The sequence below is a fragment of the Corvus cornix genome, chromosome 2, assembly GCF_000738735.6.
Source record: "Corvus cornix cornix isolate S_Up_H32 chromosome 2, ASM73873v5, whole genome shotgun sequence".
Classification (NCBI taxonomy): Eukaryota; Metazoa; Chordata; class Aves; order Passeriformes; family Corvidae; genus Corvus; species Corvus cornix.
In genome coordinates this window covers 125,687,647-125,694,478 of record NC_046333.1, presented here as the reverse complement: position 1 = coordinate 125,694,478, position 6,832 = coordinate 125,687,647, and positions in this window count along the sequence as shown.

Sequence of the window (6,832 nt, the reverse complement as noted above, 5' to 3'; positions counted from 1 at the left end):
ATATGAATAGACATTTTTGTTTAGGGAGACTTTGTTTTTAACTAACTGAGCTGGTAAAAGTGAATTTGTTCAGCAGCAGTGTGGTATCACTTCAGCTATGTAACTGGTTAATGAATGGTTATCTCCCCTAAAGGACATGCAGAATTTGAGGTGGACAGCCCATCGTGGCCTTGAACATCGATCAAGGTATTCCAAGTCAATCCCATACTGAATTTTTTTCTGGTGCACTTGCATGCATTCTGGCACTATTTTCCTTGTATTTCCTTCTTTTTTCACTCACTGCTGCACTTCTAGTACAGAAGAAGCCAAGTTTCCAGTATTTAATTTTTAAGAATTGACAGTGAGTGGAGTTCTGTGCCCTGCCAAAAGTGCAGAGGAATATTCAAGCTGGAATTGTAGCAGAGTGAGCTAGTTACAAGAATTGCAACCTGTAACACGTTGTTCTGTTCTGTTGTAGGTGATTGTCTTAATAGTTCAGCCACTGATTTATAACAGGGCTTTCCACTTAGATTTTAGTACATAGTGATAGTTTAATCTTACTGGGGGTTTGCTTGTCTTTAATACTACATCTTTTAATCCTGCAGGATTTTTTATCCTCCAGAACACTTCCAGTCTGCCCACGCCACTTCTCTGCTTTTGATTTGTGTACTGTTAAATCAGTGAAAATGCTGACTAGTATTGAATCAAGAATGAGTCCCTGTAAACTCCCACTCCATACCCTTCCCACTGGGACAACCATTAGTTGGGTGTAGAACACACAACATGAGCTGTGAGTACAAAAGTCTCAATTGAACCGGCTCAAGGAGGGGAGGAAATGAATTCTCCAAACTGCACCTGACCGTGGTAGGAGAGAGTAGCCTCCATGGTGCACTTCCCAGTGGGCTGTTGTGCTCTGCTCTTCGTGTTAAGCATCTTTGTTGTCAGGGGAAGGGGTTGGGGTCTTACAGCTGAAGTGAAAAAGGACCAGGAAAACTCCTGTTCTAGATGGTATGTCTGCCCCAGATTGTTTTTACTCTCTGCATCTCATTAGAACACTAAGTAATTTGATTTTTTTTCTGTACAGTTTCTATTCCTTTTTTGAAGTGTGGCTACGAAGGAGCAGCAATTCTACTAGAAAAAATTTCATTTTCAGTAGAGCATTCTATAGGAAATTTCATGTGGTTTGTTGGAGGAGTTTTTCCTCTGTCTATGGCAGGCTCTGATACATATTGGGGGACAGGGGTGGAGTTCAAAAAAGTTACATTCTGAAGTTGCTGCTGCAGTCAGTTTTTTTAGAAATGTCAGATAACACAAATAGATAGACCATGGTCACAAATCACCAAGGAAGGGAAGAATCCTATAGGAAATACTCTATGGAATGCCAGGTCTTAGGGGTCTTTCTTCCTATTATTTCTTTCTGTATTTCAATTAAGTCTTTGTGTGAGAGATCAGAACATTCCAATTACTAGACAAGTCCAACACTCCAAACTAGATACATATTTTTCCTATAAAATACAGGACTTGCTTTAGGGGAGGCTTGGGTAACTGGACTGTATCCTCACATCCATGTTTGAACCTGATAATGAATCTAAGAACTGAGAATGCAGCCATCTCCAAAAGATGTCTCTTCTAAGAGTTTATACTCTGGCTGAGCAGTCAATGTACTGACCAATGGAGTTGGTTGTTCTACATTTTTATGATCTTCAACACATTGTTAGTGCATAGGATCTTAACCTCCTAGAGCAAAGATGAGAGAAAAGGTAGAAGGGAAAGAGGGGATTGCCTTGTCCTTAGTTTACACTTGAGCATTTTTCCCCTTTGAAAATAAAAATTTGTTCACTCATTTGTTGACCAGAACTGCTTCTCCCCCACTAAATGTTAGTTTCTGTGTTGTGAGTGGTTCAGGTTTTGTGTTAATTGTAATCCATTCAGGAACACCTTCTCCACCTTCAACCATAGCACTGGCATTTCTTTGCCAGCCTCACTGAGCTACCTTTATCCCAGTCTTGTTTCAAAGGACAACCTTTTGTGTTCTGTCCTCCTCAGGCTGTGCATTGCAAAGAAAACACAGAGCCCAGGGCTTTTGTTCAGATCTGCCAAGATGTTACTTACCTTTTGTTTCTGATGCAACTATGCGGATTCAGAAGAGTGGAAAAATAGGGAAAATGCAGTCCTTTATGCTAAACAATCAAAGATTAATGTATCTTTTTGTTGTAATAGATAATAAATGAAAAACTTATGCCATGCTCAGAGTAATAGTGACTGTTGGTCAGTTTACAGATTATTCTCCAGCTGGATAGCCTGAGTGTTACACTGGAATACAAAATGTTTCTCTTGCGGTTTCTCCTTAGGTTGATGAGTTCAGAACCATTCTGGTGGTTGTTCTAGAGTCAGGAAAAGGCTGTCATGAGACCTATCTGAGCATAACCCCATGTCATATACAAAGCATCTTTTTTCTTCTGGTGGGGATATTTAAAAGCCCCAAACCGCAGGTTTATCCAGCATCATCAAAATAAAGTGATACTAGGATTGAGGAATCCTGTTTTACAAGGGTCAGGCAGAGTTAACACTGATGCTGCCCAGAGCACAGGATGTGCACAAGCAGGATGTTTCCAAGACAAGCATTTTTCACTGTCGTGTAACAGGAAGGCTGAAGGAGCTCTGTAATTGGCTGAGTTCTCAAATGTAATTCTGCTTAGCTGGGTAAGTCAGAAAGCCTGATGTGTAGGCTATTCTTACTTAAGAGAATGAGAATTTTTTTACATGAAGTCTGTCTGCAACAGAACAGCACCTGACACAGAAATTAAAATTCAGGAAAGCTAGTGATGTTCTAACAACTGGTGAGGCTTTGCTTTGTCCTTTTATACCTTCAACCTCTACCCAACATTGAGAAAAGTAGTCTTCAATGCATTTCTCTTGTGTATGACCCAGATCCTCACTGTTTTCCTGCCCCTGTTTGTATGACTTGGGCCTTTTCTGTCTCATTAAGGATATCAGAGCATCCAGCCCAGGCTAGAATTCTGGTATGGCTTGCAAAGACTGCAAACTGCAAAGCAGGGCAGCCTGGCTCTGGGGAAAGAGGAGGCATGGATGTGGGAGTGCTGAACTTGCATTATTAATTTCAGTCCTCAGAAGTCACTGCTAGCCAGAGCTGAACCCTTTGGCTTTGGGAGACAGGGACATCTGTCAGAGAAGAGATCACTCCCCACAGTGCAGAAACCCTCAGCATGGGTCTGCCTTCTAGCAGAGGCTGGGGCTCATCTGATTAAAGCACGGGCCTAATAAATGGGATTCTGGGATCAGCTCTTAGCAGTGGCCAAGTGTCACCTGTTTCAAGGGAAGTTCTCAGGTTCTGTACCTTAAGCCTTTGCTAAGCCTTCAAAAGCAGTGCTCCAACCTATGTTTTCCTGGTTTTCAGCACGATCTTCATGGAGACCTTTCCCCTTTTTAGCCCTTTTAAGCTCTTCATGGAGACCCTAAAGGCTTGCTGATTCATACTCGGGACTTCTTTGACTTGAGGATCACCAGAGTGCTCTCCAAATAAAGTTTGTCCCCACTTTGTATCTGAGAGACAGGTATTGTATTTCCCTCTGCTGTGCAAATAAGGAACCTGAGGAAGAAAGCAATTACATGATTCACCCTAATTGCGCAGTAAGTTGGTGCAGTCCTAGTGTTACTGCTGATCCCTGTGACTTGTCAGCAGGTTAAAATTAGATGATTTGCTGATCCAGTGAGACTTTTGCCTGTACAATACAGGAACTCTGTCTTGGGATATCTCAACTGGATTTCAAGTAGGTTTATATATCCTTGCTTATAAATTATTCGCTGCTTCTGGATTTATAATATTCCTTTCAAATTGAACACACAAGGATGCTTGCATGTGGTGGAGAAACAAGCCTCTGTCTTTTCAATCCCATGTGGATTAATGCTTTTCATCTAGAAGAAACCACAGCTGCCAGAGCTGTGAGGATGACTATGAAATGCTGCTTGGTCGGTTGTTTGGCAGTTAATGTGGGTTTGTCAGGCATTGCTCATCTGGCAAGCACCTACTGGGAGAATGCTGCACACTGAGCTTTCAAAATCTCATTATTGCTTTGCATGTCTGAAAGATAGATAGATAGATAAATAGATAGATAGATAGATGGATGGAGCTTAGGAAGCAATTGACATGTGGCAAACTACAGGATCTCTCCTCCCGAATTTCCTGTGGCTCTTTTCTAGGCATTTCTGGTAACCAGGTTATGGGGTGGAGTGTTTGTGGTGTGATGGGGTCTCCATTTCCCCCTCATTCTGCAGGATAAATCCACCTGTTACAGGGATGAGCAGAGGCAACAGGCAAGAGCTCTACCTGATTAGGGGAGCTGCTTTGTACATTTAGAAAAAGTCTTGCCCTGAGAAGTTTATTTTTTTGTGTGTGGATGTGCAGGATCAATTTAGAAATCTTGCAGCGTAGCTTGTAGGATAATTGTAAACCTAACAAAAACACCAGGAGCTTCCTCTTAGATTTGAATTTGGCAAGGGCATAATAACTTGCATTGGAAAAAGAAGATGAGAAAACTGTCTCACTCTATGTAATCTTTTACAAAAAAATGAGTAAGAGTCAGTGAGATATTTGTGTGCCTATAGAGACATTGCTCCTGCTTAGGTGTACAAAAGCAGCCCAAAAAATGAGTTTCTTGTAAAGATAACTAAGTCAGATCTGACTTAGTTGTTCCTACCTAAACAGGCAGTTAAAAAATGTTAAGAATGCAGCAAAATTAATGTGCAAAGTAATATATTAAGAAAGAGCATTAAACAATCAAAAATTCAGCTCAGCTTTGCTGTTAACATGAGGAACAGAACATGTGCAAATAATTACTTTTATCTATTTTTGCTGTCGGCATGCTGTAGTTCACTACTGGCATCCCCTGTGAGACAAGGTTCAGATCTGAATCTAGAAAACCAAGCAAAGATCAACATCTTTCACTTTTCAAATGACGTGACACCAGACTCATGATTATCCAAAGGTTACAGGATAAGATTTCTTCTCTCAACAAAGAGGCTTCTATGTTCTGCTCTGGTGAAGCAGCTGTTGACTCAGATTTCACTTTATTCAGACACAATATGTGCTCTAGACAGATTCTCAGGCTACATAAATTAATGTCTCAACTAGTTATCATTTTCCCCCATCATTTTTTTTTCTCCTATTGTCTTTATAAAATAAAATCCTTTGTGTTCAACCACAAGTGTCTGCTACAATACAGATACTATTTGTTCTCAGGTTAGTGCCGTTACAAACCTTTTCCAGAACTTGGTTCACAGAGGGGGATTTATTTTCCCTAGCTCAGTAAACTGAATTGACTAAAATATTTTGCTGACAGCTTGAAAAGCATTGGGAGCTGAAGGTTTTAACCTGAAAAGTGCAAGGTAGTGTCTCCAACCTACGTTTATCTATAAACTTCTGCATTACAGCCATAAGAAGGTGTCAGTTCAGATGAACTTCCTGTGCCAAATAAACCCACTCCTTGGTAAACTTGCCTTTTAAGATCCAAATCCTCAATAAATCAAAGTGATTAATTTTACACATGACATCAGCAGGCTCAAAACCAGCAGCTGCAATACCTCCCTAAAGGCATATCCCATATGCTCCCACCTAACCCAAAGTAGTGCTGACATCACCTCACAATGACAGACATGCTTTGAACCCTCACAGGGTCTGGGACAGACTTGACCGAGAAATCCCTCTCGCAGTTCAGTGTCCTCAGTGTGTTCCAATGACATCCAGCTTGCAGCTGGTCACTGCAAGGCACAAATCACTGAACCAGTATTAAATATCTTGAAAATGAGTACTTTTAACTGAAAGCTTTGAGATTGGTCTTAGCTCTTTGCCCTGGCCTGAGTGTGTAGAGAGGGGGCTGGTGAAGTGCTGCATGAAGATCTGCTTCTGAGCTCCTCCATCAGTCCAGAGCAGGGAACAAAGCTGGGTGCCAAGGCAGCCAGAGGAGAAGGGAAGAAAAGAGACAGAAGCCAGAGAAGCAGCTGAGAAGGTGGGTTAGTATTTAAAAGAGCATTTTAGCTCTGACCAAGTGGAGATTTGTGGGAGGAGTGGGAAGAGTGGGAGGGTTTCCCCCCTGGTTTCTGAGCAGCAGTTCAAGGCAGGCCTTTTCCTCCAGCATGAGCAGGAAGACTGAAATAGGTCCTGTGAGAAAGCTGAAGCCTTTCCAGCCTGCTGGAGTTTCTTGCTGTATGCTGAACCCAGAGCTCCTCCTGGAGGTCTGCAGAGCCCCAGCCCTGCTGCTGATGGAGCTCACCACTGCTGCTGGGCAGCAAAGCAGCCGCACCAGGCACTCCAACACCCCGTATACACATAGGTTACGTACAACAGGTAGGTATAGGGTAACACAACAACCCTGCACATGCTTATACATCTGCAGTCCCAGCTGAGTAAAAAGTAAAGCTAAGATATCTGGATATGTTTATAAATTAAATGTATCTGAACACATTACTCCCAAAGTGCATGTTTAATTTTTTGAGAAAAGGGTGCTAAACTCAGGGTAGAGTTGGGGTGTCCATGTAAATCCTGCCCCACAAGACTCACGTGGTGAAAGCTGATGTCACAGCAATGGGAATGGGAGGTACTGATGCTCATCACCTCCGTGGGAGCAGACCACCAGCTCAGGCAACTGGCCTACCACCTATTTTATGAAATTTAGCTCAAATCACAGATCCTCAACTTGCCTTTCAATCCTAGGAGAATTGGATGCCTGCCCTTTGAGAAAGCCAGCTGAGGGGTACCTACACTGCCCTGCTGTCCTAAAAACAGCCTGGGTAGCAGTGGCCACTGAGACAACACAGGCTGTAAGGGGCTAGGTGA